This window comes from Onychomys torridus, chromosome 15 (assembly GCF_903995425.1).
Source record: "Onychomys torridus chromosome 15, mOncTor1.1, whole genome shotgun sequence".
NCBI lineage: Eukaryota > Metazoa > Chordata > Mammalia > Rodentia > Cricetidae > Onychomys > Onychomys torridus.
Window position 1 is genome coordinate 19,754,965 of NC_050457.1, and position 27,342 is coordinate 19,782,306.

Here is a 27,342-nt window from a genome sequence, read left to right on the forward strand (position 1 = left end):
GGCTGGTGCTCACCGTAATCATTACTCTTATAATGGTGACTCGGAGCGAGACAAAGCGCGGCGCCAGTGGAGGCTGCAGTGGGTGGGACTCACACGCACAGTCTCTCCCGCAATGTGCTCCATGAGAGTGAATAGGCTGCACGTTTGAAGGGTGGGTAAAAGCTTGGCCGCGCAGATACTTATGTAAACATTGTACGTAAATGTGCTGGAGAAGAACAGCAGTCAAGCTTTGCTGAGAGCCATGGAAGCTGGGGGCGACCACGTGGCCCGCCAGTGACAGTGAAGTAACTCCAATTTGCTGGGCTACAAGTGTGCCACCATCCAGGATGCAATGAAGAGGGGAAAATGTAGCCAGCCCTCAGCCTCTGGCTGCTCATCCTTGCAGCTCTGGCATTCTGGGACTTGGGATGCTCAGTCTCCGTTGGGCCTACACTTTTTTTTGGTGGTCTTTGGAAAACGTGTCTGGCTCTTGTTTTGGTTAAATGCTTTGCTGTTTGCCACCACTTACCATGGAGATGATTGGATCGCATAAACGTTAACGCGCTCACTTGGACATCCTTTCCTGTGCATTCTTACTTAATAAATTAAATAACGATTTGAGCTAAAATGTTTGTGTAAGGGTATATATGCCCCTACAGGAGTGCTCCAGCGTCAGTGTGGAAAGGAATTTAAAATTAAAATTAAGATTTAAAAAAAAATTTTGTTTTGTTTTGTTTTGTTTTTTGTTTTTTCGAGACAGGATTTCTCTGTGTAGCTTTGCACCTTTCCTGGAACTCACTTGGTAGCCCAGGCTGGCCTTGAACTCACAGAGTTCCACCTGGCTCTGCCTCCCAAGTGCTGGGACTAAAGGCGTGCGCCACCACCACCTAGCAAAATTTTAAAAATGTTCATCTTGGAGCCGGGCGGTGGTGGTGCAAGCCTTTAGTCCCAGCACTCGGGAGGCGGAGCCAGGTGGATCTCTGTGAGTTCAAGGCCAGCCTGGGCTACCAAGTGAGTTCCAGGAAGGGCGCAAAGCTACACAGAGAAACCCTGTCTTGAAAAAAAAAATAATAATGTTCACCTTATCTGGAACCCGTATGTGTCGCTGCCAAATGCCCTGTTCATTCATTCATTAGGTGCCCTAATGGATTCCTCTTTGAGGACTTGCTCCTGATTGTTGCTGCAGAGGAATTCATTATTTCTCCGAGTGAAAAAAGGATAGAAAACGATGAAGCGAACCTTAGAAAAATGGTCAACATGCTTCATGTTGTGTGCTCTCTTCCTTCAAACAATCCCTGCGAGGTCCATGGATCTGTCAGGGTGAGTAGGCTTTCCAGCTCTGGATTTTCATGTCTGGCTACACTCAAAGATAACAGCTCCTGTAGTCCCTACCCTAGACAGAGCTGAGCTAGAAATGGCATTGAAAGACTGAGTCTTCGAAATACAGGGAAGGACTTTCTATGCGATGATGAAGCTGCCTGGGAAAGCAGCTCTGATTGGCCCTGCCTGGCGTCAACACTCTTACTTGCTAATATTATCCATGTTTTCTTTCTCCAAAAAACATTTGTCTCACAGGAGCTGACGCAGCTAACGACGTCTATCTTCCCTGGATCCACAAAACCTCAGTGCTTCTTGAAGTCACTTCCTTCCTGCCAAACAGAAGTTTCATTCTTCAACACAATCTTTTTGTCATGTTAAAAAGCACGCCTTCCCAAGGAGCATGGAGGATCTGTCTTTGCATCTGCAAACTGTTTCACTTAAAAAAAAAAAAAATTACAGGTCCTGTAGTTTTGTTTTAAGTATGCACAAGAACCACAGTGCCTAGCATACAATGGCCACAGAACAAGGATTATTCATATGAAAGTTTCCCAAAGGCTCCTATATGATGCTTCCTGAACAGCATCCAACTTCCATGACAGGGATCTAGAGAGAACCCCTTTCTTTTGAACCTCAAGTCCACACCTCTCCAGTTCTTTTTCTCTGCCATCAGAAGCCTATATCTAGCTACAGACAAATCCTCTTCCTGCTCAGCACTCTTTCCCAAGTTGCTTACCAATGCCTGTGTCATCAAACCCTTAATGGCCATTCATATCCATTACCACACACAGCCCCAGACTCACAAGTGCAATTAACATCTACATTTCTGACCACCACCCTCTGTCTCTTCCTCCCTATCTAGCCCCTGAAGCCCTTTGGCTGTGCCTTCTAACTATAAATGACCAAAACAATCTACTCTTCCCTTCTACTCTTCCCTTATCATTCTAATGGAATCTCCCACTCTTCTCTTATTAGATTACGATGTTTCAAAACTCAGTTTGTTTGAACCAAGACTCAAACAAGACTCCATACACTGCAAATAACTGATATGTCTCCAAATCTCGGTGTTCTTTTATTTCATTTTTTCACCCCTTGCAATTTAGTTTTGTTGGAGAAAGCAGGTGTTCTGTGTTTTTTTTTTTGTTTTTGTTTTTGTTTTGATAGGCTGATCATGTGCTTATTATATCACTTGAGTGTTCTGTTCTGGTATTTCCTATACTCCATAACATAGATCTAAAGGCTTATTTGTAATCAGACATTTCCTGTCCCCCACCGCCCAGTCCCAAATAAATACACTGAGACTTGTATGAATTATAAATGCTCAGACAATAGCTCCGGCTTATTATTAACTAGCTCTTACATTTTAAGTTAACCCATATTCCTTATTTATGCTCTGCCACGTGGCAGTACCTTTATTGGAATGGCATGTTCATCTCCTGCTCCCTCTGTATCTGGCTATCGTCTCCTGACTCCACCTTTCTCCTTCCCATCATCCTTAGTCTGGCTGCCCTGATTATACTTCATGCTGGCTACTGGCCAATCAGCATTTTATCAAACCAGTTTGAATGACAAATCTTTACAGTATACAGGAGGATTATTCCACAGCACTTACATTTTTTTTCTGACAAAACTAATACATAGAGGCATGTACTATTTATATTATCTAATTGCATGCTTTTAAAAATGGTTATTGATAATTATTGCTATCATTCCACTATTTCTTCGAGTTTTGTTAAAAAAAAAATAACATTCTAATGATTATCTCTCAAATACCTATCCTCCTCTTCGTTTAAGATATGCTTGAATGATGGATGTGGTGGCACACACCTTTAATCTCAGCACTTGGGAGGCAGAGGCAGGTGGCTGTCTATGATTTAGAGGCCAGCCTGGTCTACAAAGCAAGTTCAAGCCCTACTAGGTCTACATAGTGAGACTCTATCTCAAAAAAAAAAAAAACCATAAACAAAAACCTGGAAAGCAATATGGTTGGTTGCATTTTCAAGAGTTAGAAGAATACAAGGCAAAATCCAGGACTTGAACAAACAATCGAATCTAATAGAGGAAGCACTGCCTACCACTCACTATAAACAACTTAGCTTTCTGTCACTGTAACGAAATGCTCAGTACCATCAACTGATGAAGAAAATATGTTTATTTGCTTCAGAGCTTTGGAAGTTCCAGCTGCGCTGGCTTTCGGTGACTTCTCACTAGGTCCATCTTTTACAGATGCCATCACCTTCCAACAGTGCTGCCCTCTGGAACAATCCTTTAACATGTGGGCCTTTGAGAGACATGCAAGTTCCAAACAGTGTGAGTCCCCAAAGGCTTACGCTATGAATACATGAATACAAGAGAAAGCAGAGATAACTCACTGCCATCCACTGCAGAGGACTGCTGAACATGTTGCTTTAATTTGAGTAAGTCAAGAGAATGTAGACATGGAGTGGGAATAAAAAATAAGAAATCTTAGGTGAATGCACAATGTAGATATGTACATACCCAAACTCTGTTATTTTGCATAACTGATTAAAACAAATGCAAAACTATGACACCAGTTTAACATATGGCTAGTAGGCATGCACATTGCATTCTTTGGTAGTAACGAATAGAAATCCTTTCTGGAGGCATCCTCTTGCATTCTAGAAACCAAAAATTTCCCACAAGTAAGTTGTTAATAAAAGATAACAATGAACACATGATAACAGATTAGTTACTAGTTACTAGCACTAGTTACAGAAAAGAAGAATCTATAATCTAGAAGACATTAGGGATATTGGTCACCCATCTTCCATTACCTAAAGGAAAAGAAGGTTAAAAGCACTTACCGGAAATAGGAAAGTGTTAGGAATGATCAATCGTGTGTGAAGAGGCATGTGACCTCTGTCAGCCTCTACCGTTTGTCCTCTCAACTCCCATCTGGATTTCCACACATATAAACACACCTTCCACTTTCCTGGTTGTGTTGAGGGATTCTCCCTCCTTTAAAAATGTGGTCTCCTTCATTTAAAAAAATAGCTTTATGCAGAATGCTTAAGTCATTTTTCTTCCTATTTCCATCTTGGATATATGAGCGCTCAGAAACACAGCACAACTGAGCATGACTTCCAAATAGACACAGAACTGTTCATTTTAGAATTTAGTGGTTCAATGGTGGAAATAAAGGGTGGAAAGAATGTGTACATTATTTTATATAACTGATTAAAAATAATTGAAAGACTAATAAATAAAATTTAATGTGTGTACCAGAAGAGGCAACATCTAGACTTGGAAAGGTGATTAATATGTCCAAAGGATTTGGAACTTGTATGACTGTAGATCAGCAACCATCCTTTTTTGCCAGACACAGGTCTACTCATCACTTTTGCTCAATATCAGGCTTCTTTAAAGTTTATAACAAAATAAAATAACACCAAAACCCTGCAAAACTAAAACATATTGTTCTGTGACTTTCCAGGGGAGATTGAATATCTATCCACCCCAGACAGAGCACCAATGATATAACAAAGAAAGGGTTTCACTGGTCTGGTTTAGTGAGCCAGTGAGTTTCTGGGGTTCCCTTAGAGGAGTAAGGATGATTAAGATAGTTGTATCATGAAAAGCCCAGCTCAGCATGTGTATGACTAAAGAAAACTGCATCCCTAGAGTTCCCTGCACACACAGCTCTATAAGCAAGAACTCCCCTGGCTCCAGAAATTACTACAGTTTATGTAATTTCAGGGTGGGGTCTTGTGAAACTTAGAACCATATGCGCTTCCTGTGACTCTTAAATTTCAGTAACTTCCTGAGCCTTACAAGCCTCTCACCTTCCCCTAAGAGAGGGTGTTTAAATTAGGCAGAAATAGTTATACAACACATAAGCTTCTACATAGACTTCCTGGCTAAACTGATCATTTCTTTCAGAGTTTCACAGATTTAGGTGCAGATATGCTGCTCACTAGACCAGGAGAAAATGTCCTGTGATGGTGCCCCCATAGCACTAGACCACAAATCTGTGCACTGCGCAGATGGCTTCCCTTGCTCTTTCTTGATTTCCCCCATTGCAACACCAGACTCTACTGCCATATTCTTCCTATTATATGATTCTAGAAATACTGACACAGATTGGGACACCCACAGCAAACAAAGATCTACTCTGGCTATGTGCTTTAGGTAATGGACTCATTATATGTGTATCTCTCTCTGTGTCTGTCTCTGTCTCTCTGACTCTCTGTCTCTGTCTGTCTGTCTGTCTGTCTGTGTCTTTCTGTCTGTCTCTCTCTCTCTCTCTCTCTCTCTCTCTCTCTCTCTCTCTCTTTCTCTCTCTCTCTCTCTCTCTCTCTGACACTGGATCTTACCTATGTAGCCCAGGCTAGCTTGATATTTCCTACATAGTCCACAATGACCTAGAACTTTCAGTTCTAAGGCTTTCATGTTCTGGGATTGCAGGTATGTGTCTTGAGCCCCATGGTATTATTTCTTGCCTGGTCCAACTCAGTCATGCAATCTTCCTTTCTCTTTCCTGGTGGCTGGTTTGGGCATGAGCTGGTTACCTGATTCTGGCCAGTGGCATATCAATGGAGGACTTCTAGAGAGCTTGGAAGGAATGTTTCTTCAGCTCTAAAACTTTAAATGGAGGGAAAAAAGTCCACTTTCTGCTTTTAGACATTGTGGCTTTGTAAGTGACATTAAGGTGTCTACATATCTAGACCCAAAGGCAACTACATGTAGGACATGGCCTGGAGATCCATTGCAAATGCTCAGTAATCATGGAAGAAAAGCAGTCTAATTATAAAACATACAAAAGAGGCAAAAAAACCAAGTGAATTTCAAAGAATATAGTTAGAACCTTGTGTCTTGCCAGACAGCCTTCCTTCCATTGTGGAGCTATGCATTGTTTTTCTTTCAAAGAATCCATCTTAAGTTAGAGTTGTTTGTTCCTAACTGGAAGAATTCTTATGCTTATACTCCCCATATATCCTAAATAAAAGTACCTAGTACATAGTACAGACTGCAAGTGTCTACTAACTGAATGCAGAGTTCATTTCTGTTGGGAAAATAAAAAGGACATATCCATCTGTCACATCCCAAGCATCTAGCACAGTTCCTGGATTATAGAAAGCATTTGGAAATAACAGCTTAAAGCCAACATGGCCTCAGGATCTTAGCAAGCATAAGGGAAACTTTAGAAGCCCAGATGGAAGGCTGAAAATGAGAAAAATTGGCTCAGTGAACATTCAAGTTCTAGAAGAATCTTTCTGCTTAAATGGACAAGGGGAAAAAACTTCCCTAGATAGATTCAGGGAAATCTAAGAGGCCTCTAGCCAAATGGGTGGCTCAGAGGGGAAGGCAGCATGTCACTTAGCACTCTTGCTGGAGTGGAAATGAGGTAGAGAAAAGGGCTCCCAAGAGATTTTCTCCAGTACAAAGGGGAAGAATTTGATGAAGAATTTTCTCTTCTTACAGAGAAGAGGAAAGGTGAATTTTGGAGCACTCAAAGATGTTCAGGGCTGTACCATAGGTGTGTGTTTGTGGGGACACAGCTGTTCTTCATGTAGTTTGTCCCCATTTACCTGCATATCTAGAATAAGGTCAAATTTGTCATTGGAAACATGTTCAGCATGCAGGAACTTCTAAGATGATGGGGAAGATGGAGGAAGCGGCTCCTGACATCTGATTAGGCAGACAAAGCCAGAGTTTCCACACAAAGCATTGCAGCGACTTATATAATTGATTGGAGACAACCTGAAGCACCAGTGTGAGTAGGTGAATTGACTGCCCCAAACTTTTAAGTGACTGAACAGGAACCAGCTCTGAGGAAAGAGCAGATTCCTTCAAGCCAAACAGCCATTGCCACAAAATACCGAACTAGTAGCTCATGACAGGTTGATCTATCTATGATCTCAGCCACCCAGGGATGCTGAAAAGCTCATTAACTTTCAAATAATGAGAATAAGGACTTTGGTATGCTCATCTGTGGAAAAACAGTTTTGAGAACTTTCTCAGAGAGTTGCCAGTGGGCAAGGACTCAATTGCCTACAGCAGCCACTGTTACAGATCCATCATGTGATTTTCTTCTCTTTCCCCATATCTCTCCTGTTATCTGTAGTTCTCCAGTGAACTGTGTACCCAAATCCTAAGCTGACACTAACCCGCTAGCCAAGCAAAGCCATCTGTAATCTGGCTCCGGACAGCCTCTCCAGTTCTCCACCCCAGTGTTTCCAGTCTGAATTTTCTGCCTTAGACATTCTGGACATTTTTCATAACCAAAGACACGCTAAGTTTCTCTGCCTTCCTTATCTACACTTATGTGATGTCACTGCCTGAGACACTATGTGCTGCTTTCTCTGGTGTGCTTCACAACCATTCTTTTTTTTAAACAAGTAAATAAAAATTTATTCATATGGTTTTTATTTAAAAATTTTTTATTCATTTTTACATACCAACCACAGATCCCCCTCTCATCCCTCCTCCCATTTCCCCAACTCTCACCCTTCCCCCCCCCCCATTCCCTCCTCCAAAAAAGTACATCCTCCCATGGAGGGACAGCAAAGCCTGGTACATTCAGCTGAGGTAGGACCAAGCCACCACCACCATTGTGTCAAGGGTGGGCAAAGTGTCCAACCATAGATAATGGGATTCAGAAATCATGCACCAGGGATAGCTCCTGATCACACTGTCAGGAGCCCCTCAAACAGACCCAGATACACAGCTGTCTCCCATACGCATAAGGTCTAGTCCAGTCCCATGCAGATTCCATAGCTATTGGTCTAAAGTTCATGAGTTCCCATGAGCCTGGTTCAGTTGTCTCTGTAGATTTCCTCGTCATGATCTTGACCCCCATTCCCATGCTCATATAATCCTTCTTCCCTCTCTTTAACTGGACTCCTGGAGTTTGGCCTAGTTGTGGATCTCTGCATCTGCTTCCATCAGTTACTGGATGGAGGCTCTATGATGACAGTTAGGGTATTCACCAATCTGATTACCAAGGTAGGCCAGTTCAGGCACCCTCACCACAACTGCTAGTAGTCTAGGCTGGGATCCTCCTTGTGGATTCCTGAGAATTTCCCTATCCCCATGTTTCTCCCTATCCCCATGATGTCTCCCTCTATCATGGTACCTCTTTCATTGCTCTCCCACTCTGTCCTTCCCCCAGCTTGAACATACCATCCCCTCATGTTCTCATCCCCCATCCCCTCCCCTCTTCATCCCCAGTTTACACATTGGGATCTCATCTGTTTCCCCTTCCCAAGTCGATCCATGTGTCCCTCTTAGGGTTCTCCCTGTTTCCTAACTTCTCTGGTTGTTATTGTTTTTTACTTTACATCTAGTATCCACTTATGAGTGAGTACATACCATGTTTGTCCTTCTGAGTCTGGGTTACTTCACTCAGGATGATATTTTCTAGTTCCATCCACTTGCCTACAAATGACAACCATTCTTGGCTAAGGTGTCCTTCCCAGCTCCACACTCTGATGGCTCCGAGGTCCAACTGCATATCCAAAGCTCATCACTTACCAGCTCAGTTATAAATAATTCTGCCTCATTTCCTGTAGTACAACAGCATTGTGAGGACAAGGACATCAGATCGTGAACAATGTTAAAGCCTATACACTCCAGCCAACATATACAATATGCCTTCCACATTAGTGCTCCTGAATGCCTTTGGAGAACAATTAATCTTCCGTGTTCCTTTTTGAACTTTGCTTCCTAAAGTAAGGATTATCCAAGGGTCTTCCCATGTATGGGATTGATTATAGCTTGAACTTCTGAGAAACTTCTTTAGGAGGCAAATTTCACAATATTCTTGTAAAATTTCCTGCATCCTTAAGTTTTTCTTTGATTTCAATTTAAAAAAGAACAGGTATCTCTTTTGTAGCAAAATAATCTTTCATGGCTTTCTTTTTTTCAGTGACTTTTACTGCAGCTATGAACCCCCCACACACACACACACCACATGGGGGCAGGGAGGGAGAGAGAGGGAGGGAGGGACAGAGGGACGGAGGGAGGGAGAGAGAGTATTATGGTTTTTCTGTACAACTCAAATCTGAATATATTCATTGAGTTTTTCACGTTTTCACTAGTTCCATTTCCCTACTTAACATTCCACCGTGTGTCTGCTAACACGTTGAGTTCTATTAGATTATTTTCCTGCTCAAAGGAGAATTATTGTTTCCATGTTCAGAATCTGTCTTGCATAATCTTTCTGCTCCAAATTTGTGTTCTAACACTCAGCCTTTCTATTTTAATAATAGACACGCTGATTTCCCTATATGATCTAGCTATTAAAATGCATGTAGTATACTCCTGGGGAGAGAGGTTCACTTCTATTTTTAGGGTGATCCGTAGGTATTGGTGCTGACCAACTTTTAGGTCACAAATGGCTTCTTATTTTAAGAAGCAGCCAGACTATGTGTGCTAATGATGGAAACATTGGTATTAATAGTTGGTCTAATTTGTTTTTTCTTCCTCTGCATTTAGACTAAATCTGTTCCCTGATGACAAAAAAAAAAAAAAAAAAAAGTATTTTAAAACATTACCAATCCCCATATTCGCTACTCTAGTCTCAGGCTCAAGAAGAGGGTTCTGGTATCCTATTAACTGTTTCCTGAATAACAATGCATCCTATATGTAAATTAAATCTCCCATGATGCAATTTAGCTCAATTATATATAAATTGGCAGTCTAGAACTATAGATACTTTTATGTGTTTCTTCTCCACATCCTAACCATGGTTCCCTGCAAATTTTAAGAAAGTAGCTCTCCACATTTATGACTGATAGAAAGTCAAATCAAGTTTACATCAGGCTATTTTCAATTTCAAGTAAGCATAGGAGGTTCCTTATGCTGAGTCTATGTTATGGTTTGACAAATGGCTGTGTTTCTATCTTCAACCTCATAGAAGGCCTTGTCTTAGGCACAATAGACAAATACCTGCTAGAATATAGTGTAGACAAGAAACCCACTAGTTCCATAGCTGTCTCTGAGGTAGGATGTGAGGGCACCTCCATTCTGTGTATCTGAAAACACTTCCATATAAATGGGGCCGCTGTTGAGAGTCACTAGAAAAAAAAATGGCAGAAGGTTTGGAGACCATGTGTTTGTGGGCAGTAGAGATCTGATTAGGTTGGTAGATTTCACCAGTAACACTGGGCGTCATGCCTAGTCTCTCATCTCAATATGAGGTAAAACTAGCAGTCTCATTGTTAGCCAGGGCCCTAGAGATCTGGGCTGCTCCCAGATGTGGGCAGAACCAAACTCTGGGCTTCAGAGCATGAAGAGACAGTACCAAGAAGCCAGCAGTCAGCGCAACTGAGTCATCTGTCTAATAAAGCTGTCAGAGCTAGAACCCAGAGATGAAGCTGGCATCAGGGAAAGGATGCAAACAACAGATCAGGAACCTGCAGCTGATGTAGACCAAAGAAAGTGCGAGACAGAGAAAAACAAAATCGTAGGAAGACCTGAAGAACCACAGGGAGCAGAGTGACAACCAGAAACACCAGCAGCCTGGCAACAAGGTAAACACTGACCAAAGATGCCCTAAGGCGAGGGTCATTCTCTAGCACATTCTCCTGTACTCCTCTGACCCCAACTAAGCTGAGAATGTGTCACAAGGGAGTAGTTTAGACAGATGGATCAGACATCCATTTAGACAGATGGCCTGTAAGAGTATGACAGCTCTTGTCCTCCTTGGTTGATTCTCAAAACATATGGTGTTGATACAGAAAATCTGCACCCCTGATTCTTGGCAGAGAGGGACCACAAGTTCTAACCTTCTACTGTTCTTTTTTGTTTTAATCAAAAGCCCAATTGTGCCTTTAAAATAACTACCAAAGACCTATCTACAGAAGTCCTAAAAACCACACACTACATGCACCTGACGGTACTTTGAACGTTACACCCGAATTATATTACATTCTGTTTGTCTCCTTTTGTACCTTCCTATAACTGCACTCTGCCAGTGCTGCTAATGGCTCCTTTGCATTTGTATTATACCATCAGCCTGCATTAGAGGAACACTATGAGAAACAGTGTTCAGATGGGAGCTAAAGCTTTGGTCAATAGGTCAGGGAGCCTATCTTTTAAGAACCAAGGAAGGACGCCAGGTAATGGTGTCACATGCCTTTAATCCTAGCACTCAGGAGGCAGAGGTAGGCAAATCTCTATGGGTTCGAGACCAACCTGGTCTACAGAGTGAGTTCCAGGACAGCCAGGGCTGTTTCACAGGGGAAAAAAATCCTATTTTGAAAAACAAAACAAAAAAAAAAATCAAGGAAGGTTTTTTTTTTTTTTTTCAATTCTTAGGAGCAATAAAAGTTAATCTGCAGCTGTACAGATCATTGATTTTGCCCAGGTTATATTTTCCCACCTGATACAGGTTTTGGGTAAACCTCTCATATTCTTCCTGCAAGATTTGGGGTGGGAGCAATTAAGGACATAGAGTTGGTTTGTCAGGAAACAATTCCTTTTATAAGGAAATAATTTCTTCTATGTTAATTATTTCGAAGGATAAAGCAGATTCCTAAACTACAGAGCAATTTTGGTTGTGAATATACATTCCAAAACCCAGAATAAGATGGCAACAAATTGAACTTGGCACACTATAAGCTTGCAGTTTTAACTGGGATGAAAGTATACTTGAATATTAGGAAATGTATTAATAAGAATATTATGGCCACCTAAGAAAAGCTTTTAGCTGTATCTCATTATATGTTGAAAGGTTAATCTAATATTTCACATCAACACATGGTTCTTTAGAAATTTAGAACAAAATTATGTACTTTGCAGTAAAGTGGTTTGACCTGGACCAGCATTCTTCAGCGACAGGTTCCTGAGAAAGAATCAAGGGATGAGGAGTCATAAAGAAAACAGGGAAGCTGAGGTCAGGAGCTCCTGCACAAACAAATTTATTAAGAAGTACAGCATCTTATATACAGTTTGCGAGGCATAAGGAAGAGTCAGCAGAAGCCGTCGTACAATGGGGTGTAGTCAGCAAGAGGCTAATCAAGTCACACTGCACAAAGGGAACACGGGACGTCTCAAGTACATCCCAGACTGAGTGCTCAGAAACATTCCAGTCTCTTCAGGGGGGAAGTCATGTTCCTAGGGACTGAAACCATAGCAGCCCCTTTGAGGCCCAGGCCCCAGCCCCACCTTTGGGCAAAGACCCAGAACTTAGGTTCTCTTCTTTCTTTCCTCAGGGTCTCTGAGAAAGCCTTGAGCTGGCCTGGCTCCCAGCAGTGAGTGGATCTGGAGATCAGATGAAGTGAAATAAGACAAATTTCTCCTATTTTCCCTCATGTGTAGAATCTAAATTTAAAAAAAAATAACATAAAAGCATTAAGTGGGAGGATTTGGAAAGATGAAGGGAACCATCAAGAATGAGGCTCAAGGAGGATGCAGGGAGGTGGATATGATCAAACTGTACGATATAAATGTATGAAAATATCATAATTCTCATTACTTGAGAACTTAAAAAAAGGAACTTGAGGGACTGTAATCAGCTCAGCAGGTAGGAACATTTCTTGTTCTTCCAGAGGATCAGAGTTTAGTTCCTAGTACTCATGTTTAGCCGTTCCCAATTGCCTGTAACTCCAGCTCCAGAGGACCTTAGTGCCTTCTTCAGCGTCTATCACAAATCCTGCTCTCACATGCACGTGTGCCCCCCCACACACACACACAAAGAAAGAAAGAAAAAAAAGAAAAGAAAGGAAATAGATCTAGAAAAGTACAATTCCCAGGAAGATAAATACGCAATATTATCTTTATTGAACATTGAGGGTATCCCTCTTAAAATCAAGACTGAAATAAATGAACAGCATTGTTTTTTTTTTAAAAAAAAAAACCTAGATAATGGAATAAAAGTATGGACCAAAGATTTGAGATTATAACAGTAGAAAAAGGTGAGAAAAATTATGATTATTATCAAGACTGCATATGTATAAACGTCACGAGAAAGTTAATGAAGGAAATGGTTGACTACAGATAAATATCCCCAGATCCAGACCTAAATAACAGATAGACAATAATCCGTTATGGGATATAATAGGAAAACCCATTTATAAAAACAGGAGAAAATTTCAAGTGGGTAGAATAAATTCAACAAGAAAAACGTGAGAACCACACAAACAAAATCATAGAATTTTACCAAAAGATTTAAAAGTTGGATATATGGAAGCATATTATCTTAAACAGAAATGTGAATATCTGAAGGTATCTACTGGAATTTGAATGTGAAATATCCCTGTAAGATGTTTGAACACTTGGTCCCTGCTGAGGGGCAGGCTCTAGATAGAACTTCCCTGGTGGAAGTGGGTCAGTGGTTGGACTGGGTCCTTGAAGTGTTTTAGCCTGGCCCCACTTCCTGTCTGCTCTTGCTTCCTGACTAAGGACACAATGTGACTAGCAGCTCACCCTCTTGCCAGGATGCCTTCCCTACCGTGAAGGCTGTATTCCTTCAAACTCTAAGTCAAAGAAATCTTTCTTCTTTAAATTGCTTTATTACAGCAATTAGCACATTATGCTTCCAAAGTTATGGTTTAACAAGGCACAAACTCAAAGGAATTGGGGGAGATACTATCACACTGAGTCGAAGAGTGCTCGGGTCAAAACGAATTAGGACTGAATTGTTCAGGCATTGGGGTGGTAAAAGAATTAATATGTTCTCCCCTAAACATAAAGATGCAATAATTAACTCTGTTGGTACTAGCCTAAATAGTTTGCAATACCAACGCAGTATAACATTTGGCTAAAACACACATGAAAACACAAGGATTGTACAAAGATGAATCGGTCAAATAAGGAAGAACCAGTAGGTTAGTTCTTTGAGGGAGAAAAGTGAGTCCATATCCTTGTTTCATTAGTTTTTAACCAAAATAATTTTCAAATGTTTATTATAAAATCATTAAATACTAGATTTAAAATGAAGTAACTATTTTTCAAATCTATTGATCAGTGAGAAATTTCTAAGTTCAATATCAAAGCAAAAATAACATAAATATTATAATTCATGACCTGGGTGCTTCCAAAGATACTTTGGAAAATTTGTTTGTATTACAAGGCAAAAAAGGGGGGGGGGCAACAAGTCTGAGAAAAACTGATAACCTAAATAACCCCACTTTTACACAAATCACTGAGGGAAAAATAAGGCCCCATTAAGCTTGTAAATGAATAAACAAGATAATGTGAAACTCTAAACTACAACAGAGGAACTATAAAGAGTAATGAACAAACATTAGTTTTACTAATATCATAATATATTGTTCCTTATTAAAATATTTTAAGTGAAATTATTTATGAATTGACACCATATATTTTTTCTTTAGGGGCTTAAATCATTAAAAAAAATCAGTAGAATGACAATTATTTCTTAAGGAAAGAAGCCCAAAATAAGGTCAAATATAAGCCTTCCATGATGTTCGAAGTGAGTTGTACTTGGTTTCTGAAACATTCTGTGCCCAACAGCAAAAGGAACATCTAACTATGGGACTTCATCAGACTGTACACGCTTACTGATTACAAAAGGCACTGTCTCAGATACTTAGCTTGTAGCTCTGATGAAATGCCATGACAAACACAACTTGAAGGAGAAAGGGTTCATTTTGGCTCACAGTCTGTGGTCACAGTCTTTCATGCCAGGGGAGTCAGAGCAGCAGGAGTGGGAGGCGGCTCATTGCTCCTGCAGTCAGGAAGCAGGGAATGAAGAATACCTGTGCTCAGCTCGCTTTACCCTTTACACAAGCCAGGATCCTAGCTCGGGGAATGGTGCCACCTACCCTGGGCAGTTCCTCCTACCTCAGTTAAACCTATAATCTATAATCAATGTATGATCTCCCACAGGCATGCCTAGCGGCTTATCTCTCAAGTGATCCTAGACCCCAGATACTTGACAGTTGAGACCAGCTCTCTCTGGCACCACTTTCCTTGATAGTGAAATTCTTCCCTGTTTTTGTTACACAATTTTTTAAAAATTTTTGATACTATAATTACATTTCTTCCTGTCTTTCCTCCAATATTCCCCTCCCCACTCTCCTTCAAATTCATGTCCCATTTTAATAATTGTTATTGCATGTATATACCTATGTGTATATACATAGTTATTCCTAAATATAACCTGCGAAGTCCATGTACTGTTACTTGTAGGTATGTTTTCAGGGCTGATTGGCACTGGACAACCAATTGGTGTGTTCTTTCCTGGGGAAGACCACCTCTCCTGCTCCCAAATTTCCCCAGCTATAGTTCTTTGTATAGGGTTGATCCTGTCTCCACAAATCCTCAAACTGAAAGCCTCTGAATCCTCAGCTGAAAAGGTCTAGTTCCTGTCTCCTCACACCTTACATGCCTTTCTCTGCCCAGTCATTTCACTTCCTACCTCAACCTTCCTAGTGCTGGAATTAATGGCGTGTGTGCTTTCCAAATACTAGGGTTAAAGGTGTGTGCCACTACTGCCTGGCTCTGTTTCTCTCCTAGACTGGGTCAATCTCATGAAGCTCAGTGTGCCCTTGAACTCACAGAGATCCAGATGGATCTCTGCCTCCCGAGTGCTAGGATTAAAGGTGTGTGCCACCACTGCCTGACCTCTGTGTTTAACTCTGTGGCTAGCTCTGTCCTCTGATCTTCAGGCAAGCTTTATTAGAGTAAACAAAATATCACTACATTGTTCTGAGGTGGGATGCTTCCCAAACAGGAAGTGCAACCATAAACCTGTCCAAGACAGTGTTGTGTTACAACAGCATGAGACTGTGACATGTTAAATATCTATGAATAGAAGAGTGGCCCAGAACACCTGGTGTGCCTGAGTGACAAAATGCACATCTGTTAAAATGTTACTAGCAAAGAGCTTCTAACAAGGAAATCATGAAATTGTATGAGGAGAAAAACTCACCCTAGAACATGACACTGTATGTATGGTACTGCCTCCCCTACAGTCTCTCCATACAATCAGACACATGAGTTAAGACTCCAAGGCTGTAGATTACTTTTTATTTTTCTGTTCTATTAATCAAAATGAGATTTTTATTTTAAATGCAGAGAATACTTTTAGATTCACAATGCAGAGACCTGACAGCTATAATCACCATGCTCAGTGTGCCCTGCTGGACACATTCTGTCTTCACACATGGAGGGTGAGGACAAGAACTCTTCATGTCTTGGAATGCTAAAGTTTTCTGGCCTGCTGGTGTCTCCTGCCTGTTCAGTAGTCTAGCCCATAGGATTTCGGGTGGAACATATAAAAAGAGTTTTTATTTTTCATAGTTAGCCACAGACAAGTTGAGTAATGTATTCTGGGAAAGCTCAGTCAGACAAGGGTATTATGACATTTTAAAAACCATTACTGCTCCTTATTGTCTGACGTTACCCACACTAAAAGTTCAGATCAGTGTTTCGGTTCTACTCAAAGTCATGTCTTTGTGTTGCATGCCACAATTCTGGAGAGCCAAAAGGCAGAGATTTTTCTTTCCCTGGTGACGTTGAAAGTGTAATATTCAATAAGTCTACCGGCAATAACAAAAACAAACCACATATCAAAGACAGCAATAAACTACAAGATTCATTTCCCTTTTAACATTTTTTTTTCCAGATCTGGTATTTTTGAAGAAAAAAAAAGAAGAAAAATAGCTTTCTGTGATGTTCCTTTGATTATTCATAAGCACACCATGCTTTGAATTTAGTTGTATTTGATCTTAAAATCACTTTCAAATAGAAAAGGCAACAGTTAAAACATGTTGATGTTTTCAGGACAGTGATTATTAGAGGAGGATAGGTTGGTTCCAACCTTCTTGATATCTTGAGCCAGTTCCTGCCTAGCCATAAACATGCCTTCTCTATGAGGGACTGGCAAAGGAGGGTGAAGATTGGGGCCTTTGTTGAGACCTAAATTAGAGATGCCCAGTGCCATGACTACAATACCGCACAACCCCCTGGCACAGCCCGCTGTTTGCGAAACCGTCCGTAGAATGTGGAGATCGTTTATCCCTTTCTCTGTACATGGTGCTGTTTCATGCTCAGTCCGTTTACCACGCTCACCTTTGGAAGGGGCTCCTCCACACTGGGGAGGGGGGGGTCTCTGTTAAAGCACAGCTTCTACTCCAGCCAGGAACTGAGCAGTGAAAAGGGCTTCGCCTGGAGATTCGGAATCTCTTCCAGTCCCTCTTCACATTTCTATTCCATGCTCCCCTCTCCTGAAGTCCACGATACTGTTAATTTTCCTTCCACATTCTAGCACAGTGAGGCTTGTTATTATTGTTGTTCAATAGACAACACAGTAGTGAAGAGATTGTCATCTCATTGTATGTTTGTGTCAGCACACTCATGCTGTTCCTCAACTCCAGTCTTTTGTTGTTGCCAGTTCCTCCTGACCTCCTCCCCCTCCTCCCCTTTGTCCTCTTCCTCCTCCCTCCTCCTCCTTCCCCTTCTCTCCATCTCCTCCCCCTCCCTCCTCCTCTTCCTCATCTCATTTATGTATGTTTTAGTTAACAAAGCTCACAGACACCTGGGGTACATCTGCCTCCCTTTTCTGAATTGCTTTAAGGGTAAAACAGAAGTATTTAAAAGTTACTTAGGGCTGGCAAGATGTCTCAGAACCACCCTCTTCCCAGGAAATTGTAACCAATATAACGACTTGATACAAACACAATCATAAATAAATGTAATAAGAATCTTAAAAGTTGTTTATACCATTTCAGACAGATTTATAAACATTCAAAGTTAAATAAGAAGAATAAGGTGATTAAAATCAAATGCAAGTGTCTAACAAAGTTATAAAACTGTAGTGCTGAATAAAAAATGTCTTATAAAAAGGAAACTCCACCAGCATCTCTCAGTATGTTCTTAGTTGTAAACAAGAGTGCAAGACAATTCAGTCAGAAAGGAATTTGTGAAAATAGGTGATGTCTACACAATGGAGTATTACTCAGGTGTAAAAAACAATGACATCATGAAATTTGCAGGCAAATGGATGGAACTAGAAAATATCATCCTGAGTGAGATAACCCAGACTCAGAAAGACAAACATGGTATGTACTCACTCACAAGTGGATACTACATGTAAATCAAAGGATAATCAGACTATAACTCACAGTTCCAGAGAAGCTAGCTAACAAAAACAACAGTAAGAGGGATGCATGGATCACCCTGGGAAGGGGAAAATAGATGAGATCTCCATGAGTAAAGTGGGGATGAGGGGGGTCAATGGAGGGTAGTGGATGGGGGGGGGGTGATAACATAAGGGAATGAGATGGTTAAGCTGGAACAGGGTTGGAGTGGGAGAGCAATGAAAGAGATACCATGATAGAGGGAGATATCATGGGGATTGGGAGAAACCAGGTGCTAGGGAAGTTCCCAGGAATCTACGAGGATGACCCAGCTTAGACTACTAGCAATAGTGGAGAAGGTGCCTGAACTGACTTACGTCAGTAATTAGATTGGAGAATAACGTAACTATCATCATAGAGCCTTCATCCAGTAACTGATGGAAGCAGATGCAGAGATCCACAGTCAAGCACCAGGCCAAGCTCCAGGAGTCCAATTAAAGAGAGAAAAGAGGGATTCTATGTGCAAGGGGCATCAAGATCATGATGGAGAAACCTACAGAGACAACCAAACCAAACTAGTGGGAACCCATGAACTTTAGACCAACAGCTGTGGAGCCTGCATGAGACTGGGCTAGGCCCTCTGCATAAGCAAGACAGGTGTGTAGCTTGATCTGCTTAAGGGGCCCCCTGGCAGTGGGATCAGGATCCATCCCTGGTGCATGAGCTGGCTTTTTGGAGCCCATTACCTGTGGTGAGACACCTTGCACAGCCTTGGATGCAGGGGGAGGGGTTTGGACCTGCCTCTACTGAATGTACCAGGCTCTGCTGAGTCCCTATGGGAGGCCTTACCTTGTAGGAGGCGGAATGGGGGGTATGTTGGAGGGGGAAGGCTGAGGGGTGGGAGGAGGAAAGAGAGGAGGATCTGTGGTTGGTATGTAAAATAAATTAGAACATTTTTAATAAAAAAAAGAAAATAGGTGATGTCACATCCAAGATCTCTCGAGGATCACAGTGACAGGCTCAGAGCAGGCACTTACAATCACCAACACTGAGCGCTGTCACTTCACCACTGACAGAAACCCAGACCTTCGCCTCCACCGCATCCTTTCTTACCTTCACCAGGACCTGACTCTGCTTCCCCACGCTGTCTTCTGAATCAGAGCTTGCCAAGAAGGCATCCTGGGATTGGACATACCTACAGCACGAACCTAAGTCTTTGCTTAAAGGAGAACTGAGAACACTCTTCTAGCTTCCCCTAAGAAAGATGGAGCACAGAATGGATGGAATTGCAGAAACGCATGGCTCAGTGGAGCAAGCTGAAGATGAAACAATCCCCGGCCTCCAGGAAGGAGGCAGTTCCACTTTCACACTGGACTACAAAGTCCACACACAATAGTTCACAGACAAATTTTGCTAGTCAGTGTAAGTAAGGTCTGTATTTTACTAGCTGGGGTGAGATGTTTGTGAGGTTGGCCAAAGTATGAAGGCCATGTATACTGTTGTGGGAGGCAGTTTGACACGGCGTGCAAAGACACACATTCTCTATTTCCATGTCATGGAAACCTGAAGTTCTCCACACCTCTATAAAACCTTATTCAGGTTTAATTAAAAGCATCCCCAGTGACCTGGGAGATTGGCATGATGAGAAATGTGATATGACTTCTCATCCTTTTGTCTTCAGGTTGACAGGCCTGGGTCTTGGTCTTCAATAAGGAACCCTTCCTAATTCTCACATAGGTTTTTCACCCCAGGTGCCCAGAGTGGACAGCAATAATGGAAATGGAACGCAGGAAAACCACATAGAACTTTCATCTTCAAGAACAACCAGACCCTCATCCTCAAGTTCATGTAACATCTAAATCCTTCCTTTGTCCCAGCTTTCTGCTGCTCTCAAAATCCCATCAAACCAAGTTCTTATTAGATAAAGATGGCGACAGGTTTTATGAATGTTTCAGAGATCAACAAGCTCCTACTCTCAGAAATGGAAGAGAATTCAGAAAACATTTCAACCATTCTAGTTAAAATTCATCCTGTTTTTTCTACTGATAGAATAAAAATATGAGATAAAAATATGCACAGCTCCCTCTGAAGAAACTGTCATTTTGTATTTGACACAGACATCATTCTCATGGGTACCTGATCCCTGTTCATAATTCTCTTACTGTATGGTTATTTCAAAATGTCCATTGCAGAATGGTTTAGTGAATGAATACAGAGGTAGCATGAAGTTTGGGGGCAGGTTTCCTTATATACTACATATTCTATGTAACTGTGTATAGATAGCAGGGCTTTAATACATGAGTCATTTCTCAATCTCCAAAAATAACAGTGTAAAGAGGAGAGGTCCTATGACTTTCCACATTTTAGATATACCTCTAAATTTGTTCAGAATACAGGACTTGGGGTAGGAGGAGAAAGGAGTCTCATCTCCGTTCTGACATGAGGATTTCCAGACTAAACTGGATGTTCCTTGTTGGAATAAAAAGGCTTTAAGAAACTTTTAGCAATACACAGTATGAAGAAATAATCTTAATTATTTGATTTTGATAAAATAGTAGAAAGAGTTGTATAGTTTAATGTTTAATAAGTTGGAATATTTGTGATCACTTAAGAACATTGGAAATGGTAGAATATATTTGTGTATAGCATTCCAAACTTGAATGACACAAAATATCACAGTAGAATATTACAAAGAAGCATCACGTTAATTTTACAAAATCTAAATATATTTAGTATTCTGAAATAATATTAAAGTATTCTTATATAAATATATATTTAAAGATTTATTTTTTTAATTTTATATGTGGGGATGTTTTACCCATGTGTTTGTGTACCAAGTGCACACAGTACCCTCAGAGGACAGAAGAGGGAATTGGATCCTTTAGAACTGGAGTTACACATAGTTGTGAAACACCATGTGGATGCTGGGAACCGAATCCAAGTCCTCTACAAGGGTAACAAGTGTCTTAACTATTGAGCCATCTCTCCAGCCTCTCAGAATTTATATTTTAAAGAGTTATCAGTTTGCTTTGTTATACTAATTTCAAGTTTTGACTAACAGTCACATTCATATTATAAGGCAAATGATCTCTCAATTCATTCTGCTCCAAATTTAATGTTGTAATTATGAAGAAATAGTGTTAAGCGCTTGTTGGAACATTTTCCCCTCATCTCTTAAGAAATCTTTATTCTATGTCTGTATTCTAAAAAGCATTTAAAAGTATATCTACGCCAATATTGGTTTTTCTATTCTAAGCTGTTGCTCCATAGAAATGAGAGTTGTGACAGATGGAACAAATACACCTGACTTTGTTCTGGGACGATGTTTAGTGAGAAAGGAAGGGTTAAAAAGGGTATGATTAGATTACAGGTTAGATTGGGTCCTCTGGTAGCCAAGCAATAACAAGTTCATTCCAGGGCATGTGGGGACATTTGGTATACCCCAAGGTGGATCAAAGATCTGAAATGGGTTCTTTGTGGAAGAGAACGTCATTCTCCTATCATAGCCAGATAACAGCTGACTTACTCACAGTTGCTTCAAATGAGACAGCTCAGCCACTGGGTGCTGGAGGGCTTTGCTTGGGGCCTGTCCTCTCTCTGGAGCCCATTTCCTCTTTGCACCTGCTTCCTTGGCATTAGCTCAGGTAGAATGTCTTGATCTAGATAGATTTATCAAATACAGAAATGAAAACAAGAAGAAAAATACAAGGTGCCATAACAGCTTCTCTGTGTAGAATAAGCTTTAGCTACACTTAGACATTCTCCTTAAAATAAGGATATGGCTATCAAGTCGTCCCAATAAAATGTCACTCTGTCCAAGGACACAGGAAAAGATGGTGCTAGATAATTCAGGTGGCTCATAAATACTAGCCTCATTTCAAGGAAATGGGGTTTTCTGTTGGTTATAATTTTCTATGTTGGCCTTGAGCATGGTCACAGTGTCCAGTTGGTGTGACCTTGGCTTCTTGTACACAGACTGTTGTTAATAATAGTTTCAGGGCGGTGGTGGTGCATGCCTTTTATCCCAGCACTCGGGAGGCAGAGCCAGGTGGATCTTTGTGAGTTCGAGGCCAGCCTGGTCTACAAAGCGAGCCCCAAGAAAGGTGTAAAGCTACACAAAGAAACCTTGTCTCGAAAAACCAAATAGATAAATAATAGTTTCAGCCAGTTATGTTGTTCTGTACTTTCTAGTCCCTAATACAGAATCCCCAAGCAGTAGGCATTAGTATGCACTTTGAATTACAAAACTGAGTCTAGGAGATTAAATAGCTTGTTCAAGGTCATATGTCAGCATCACACAAAAGTTAAAACTATCATATGCAGTATATGTTGCAACTCTGGTTATAATATAATGCTAACTTTATTTTTAAATCACTTCTCATGTCAAAGTAACTATTAGTTACTAGTGATTTCCATTTCTAGAGTAACTCAACATGCAATGTTATGTTTAATCCTCATCTCAGGTGATAAGCTGTGTAGAGCAGAAACTGGAATCTTGTTTGTGAATAGGGGAAATTGAAACTCACTAGTCACAAACTGTGTGGACCCAGAATCCAGTGGTCTTTTCAAAACACACACCCCACAAAGCTCATTTCAAAATAACTTGCACCCCTAAAGTCAATACAGGAACAATTGAAAAATTTGGAAAGTAAGTCAGTCAAGTTCTTGCTGTGCCAGCATAAGGAGCTATGTATGAGCCCAGAACTCATGTAAAGAAGCTGGGCAGAGTGGTCTATACTGGCAACCCCAGCACTGGGAGGTGGACCCCCAGCATTCCCTAGCAGGCAAAGCCTTCTTGGGAGTTTCAAGCCAATGAGAGATTCTGTCTCAAAAAAAAAAAAAAAGAAAGAGAGAGAGAAAGGAAGAAAAAAAGAAAGGAAGGAAGGAAGGAAGGATGGAAGGAAGGAAGGAAGGAAGAGTTGAACAGTGCCTGAAGAATGACACAAATGTCACTGGAGTGTGTCCTGTGGCCTCCACTAACACACATGCACACACACACATGAGCATTTGTACAGGTGCACACACACACAAAGAGGTTACTCAAAAACAAAAGGAAACAAAACAAAACCACAATCGACTATGATGTGTGCACAGTGATACCTCCAGACCAGAAGGAGTAACCAATTCTTTCATTTCTTTTTGATTACAAGGAACAAACTCGTTGTAGAAGTATTTCCAACAAAATGATTGTGGATGAAAACATTTCATCTGACTGGTTTTGCTCAAAGACAGGAACGTCTGAAGCTCACAATGTCACACATTAATTGATTAACTTTCTCTCAGTCTGTGACAACAAGTTGACAGATAGGTAACTCCAGAACCACAGGATCAGAATATCTTCTATTTGATCCGATGGCTGGGACATTCTGAACTAAAAATACGTTTCTCTTATTTCAACTCCAGAGACCAGCATTGCATCACAGAGCTTGTGTCAATCAAGGAATTGAACAATGTGACATAGACTTGTGACCTAAAAGGTTGAACTGAAAAGATATATAATATCTGAAAAAAGGGATAGTTATCTTAGGATGCTTTAGGGCAAAAAAGAATCCTTTGGGTGTACTTAAGATCCAGCTCATATGCTATATTCTTTTTGAAGTTTTAAAAAGAAACCACTGTAACCAGAAGTTTCTTGGTCCCGCCCAGCCCCACAGTACCGTGACACTTGCAAAATAATCACTCCGAGGCTTATATTAATTACGAACTATATGGCCTATGGCTTCAGCTTCTGGCTAGCTAACTCTGTCATCTTAAATTAACCCATTCCTATTCATCTATATTTTGCCACATGTTCATGGCATTACTGGTCTGCTGACATCATGTTGCTCCTTCAGTGGTGGCTGATGTCTCTCCCCACTCCATCCTTCTCTCTGTATTTCTGCTTAGATTTCCCATCTGGCTGTAAGCTTTCTTCCCATAGGCCCAAAACAGATTTATTTATTATCCAGTGGTAGCTACACATACTCACAGCATACAGAAAGACATCCCACAGCAAACCACCACACTGATTTCCAGATGTTCTGTTTACAGTCCACTCCAGCTGTAAATAAGGGGTGACTGTAAATATAATGTCCTCTTTCTCCATAACATCCTCATCAGCATCCTTGATGTTAACCATTTTTTCACTGGCATGAGACAGAATCTCAAAGTAATTTTCATTTTCATTTCCCTTCTGACTGAAGATGTTAACCACTTTATCAAATATTTATCGGCCGTTTGTGTTTCTTTTTCTGAGAACTGTGTCTCTTCAGTGCATCAGCCTATTATTTCTTGATGGAAAGACTTTTTGGTAATTCCTTTTCCAGTCCCTTCCACACCTGCCTGGTGTAATGGGTGAAGATTTTTTTTCTGTTCTGTAAGCTGTTCCTTTACCTTTTGCTCTGCTTTTTAGTTTAATGTAACCCCAAGGGTCACTTCTTGGGTTATTTGCTGTTGCCATGGAGTCCTTCTCAAACTGTTTTTGCCTGTGCCTTCTCTCTTGAAGTATCCTCCACTTCCAACTAACAACTTCAAAGCTGCTGCTGCAGTTTGAATTGATTTCTGAGGGGTAAAATAAACAGATCTAATTGCATTTTTGACATGCAGATATCCAGTGTCCCCAGGATCTTGTGTTGAAGAGACCTTTTTTAATGAATGTTTTTCCACAATGTTTGTTTGTTTGTTTGTTTGTTTGTTTTTTAAAGGGGCAGTAGCTACATGTCTTTATTTCTGGTCGTTTATTTATTCCATTGGCCTACATGTTTGTCTTTGTCTCACTAACATTCTGGCTTGTCACTGTGGTTCTCGTAGTATAATTAGAGATAATTCTGTAGGATCTCCAACATTGTTCTTTCTGGTTAGGATTGCTTTGGCTATGCTGGATGTTTTGTGTTTTCCTGTGAATTTTAAGATTAATCTTTCAGAGTGCTGTGAAGAATGTAATGGAAATTTTGATGGGGACTGCTGCGGTGAATCTGTAGGCTGCTTTGGGCAACATGGCCTTTTCACAGTGTTAACTCTACCAATCTGTGAGCACAAAACGCTGTTCTATCTAGTGGTTTGTTTTTTTTTTTTCCATCCATGTTGCTAACATTCTCGCCTAAGTCCTGAGTTGATGTTCTTAGTTCACTCACCTGTTAAAGCCTCCATGCTGTCATTTATTCTTTTCAATGTTTTGTATTACATTTGTTTATTGTTTGTGTGTGTGAGTACCACAGCTCATGTGTGGAGGGCAGAGGACATCTTTCAGGAGTTGGGTCTCTCCTTCTTCCATGTGGGACCCAGAGATCAAACTCAGGTTGTCAGGTTTGGTGCCAAACGCTTTTACCCTTTGAACCATTTATCCTTCGAAAATGTAAGACTCTAAAGTAAATTTCTGGCATTTAAACTTATCCTTATCTTTGGTTTCTAGCATTCTAAAGTTATGAGTTTGTACCGGCGTGTTTCTTCAGATTTGTGTTTCTTGGTGGTGTTTTATGCATCTGTTGGGATGTGTGTGTCCTCTTGTTTTTAGCTTTCTCATTTTTCCACTCCTTTTGTTTGTTTTATATTACATGGTGAGATCTTTCACTTGGCTTGCTGTTCCTGTGCACTATGATAGTGCATTGAGTGCACACCAGTCCTGGCTGTAGCTTGCACTAGAAGACACCTGTGTGCTTCACCTGGGCCCTGACTGGGTCAGAGACTGAGGCTCGTGGTGGTTGATGGGAAAAATGTAGACTTTTAGGGTTTTGTTAGAACTACAGATATTAATAATTAAGGAGTAAAAAGAAGACGGAATGTGAACATGGGAAATGAAGGAGTAAAGTGTGAATAAGAAAAGTCTGTGTGCCAGGGTTATGAGAGACAATAAGGACAATCTTACAGTAGATACAGTGGAAGGAAGGACACACACGGAAGACTTTGGAGGCAAGACACAGTTTAAAACAACTATGTAATTTAAGTACAGGTGTGTAAACAAATTAAAAATAACAAATCAGATGAAATAGAAGACATTGCAAACTCAGCTTTTCTTCCTGTTTGTGAGGAATGCATTTTGCCTTCCTCCTCAACTGGCTGGTGGCACAGGAGGTGGGGAAATTTCCTATTCTCAATAATCTAAACCTGATAAATCGGTATATTCTTTCTACTGGGGTGGATTTCCATGTGGCCCTCTACTTTCCTCAGGAATTTACCTAGTCTAAATTACACACTCTTACCTGCCAGCTATGGTCTCGCCCATGGTGTTTGAGGTGCGCAGTGTGTGTGTGTGTGTGTGTGTGTGTGTGTGTGTGTGTGTGTGTGTGTGTTCTGTCATGTGAGGCTTAGTTTTTCTATGACAATGGTTCTGAAGGAGTGTGGAAGATCTGCCCAGCACCTTTCATTTTGTCCCTTATAACAGGTCTTTTTTTGGATCGCCAGTTCCCGAATAATGACATGGAGACATTTTATTAATTATGAAAGCTTGGCCTTAGTTTAGGCTTGTTCCCGACTAGTTCTTAAAACTTAAATGAACCCATTTATATTAATCTACATTCTGCTACATGGCTCATTACCTCTCTTCAGTACCTACATCCAACGCTCCACATCTGGCTGGCAAATCTCCTGCCTCAGATTCTTTCCCAGAGTTCCTATCTCTTCCAAGAAGTCCCGCCTATTCTCTTCTGCCTAGTTATTGGCCATTCAGCTCTTTATTAAACCAATCAGAGGGTGCCTTAGGCAGGTAAGAAGGACAGAGACATATTTTCATAGAGTGTATAAAGAGATAATCCCAACAGACCCTGGGTAATCTTCTCAGCAGGACTGTGCCAAGCTCAGCTCTGTGTTCCTCACATTTTTGTGTTGTTGCTACCCCAAGGCAGTGGCAGAGGGAGGCTGATGGCTTGGGGCTTCCTTCTAGGCTTTTCACTGCAAGGTGCCTGAGGAGAATTTCACCTCCAAGCTCCAGTATGTTACTCTTCTGTTCCTGTCACCACAGTCTGTAATGCTACAGTCATTTCTCCACACATGGTGTATCCAGCCTTAAGGTCCACATCTATGGCCCAGTCAATCTCTCCAGTTCGCTGTTCTGTCTGTACTC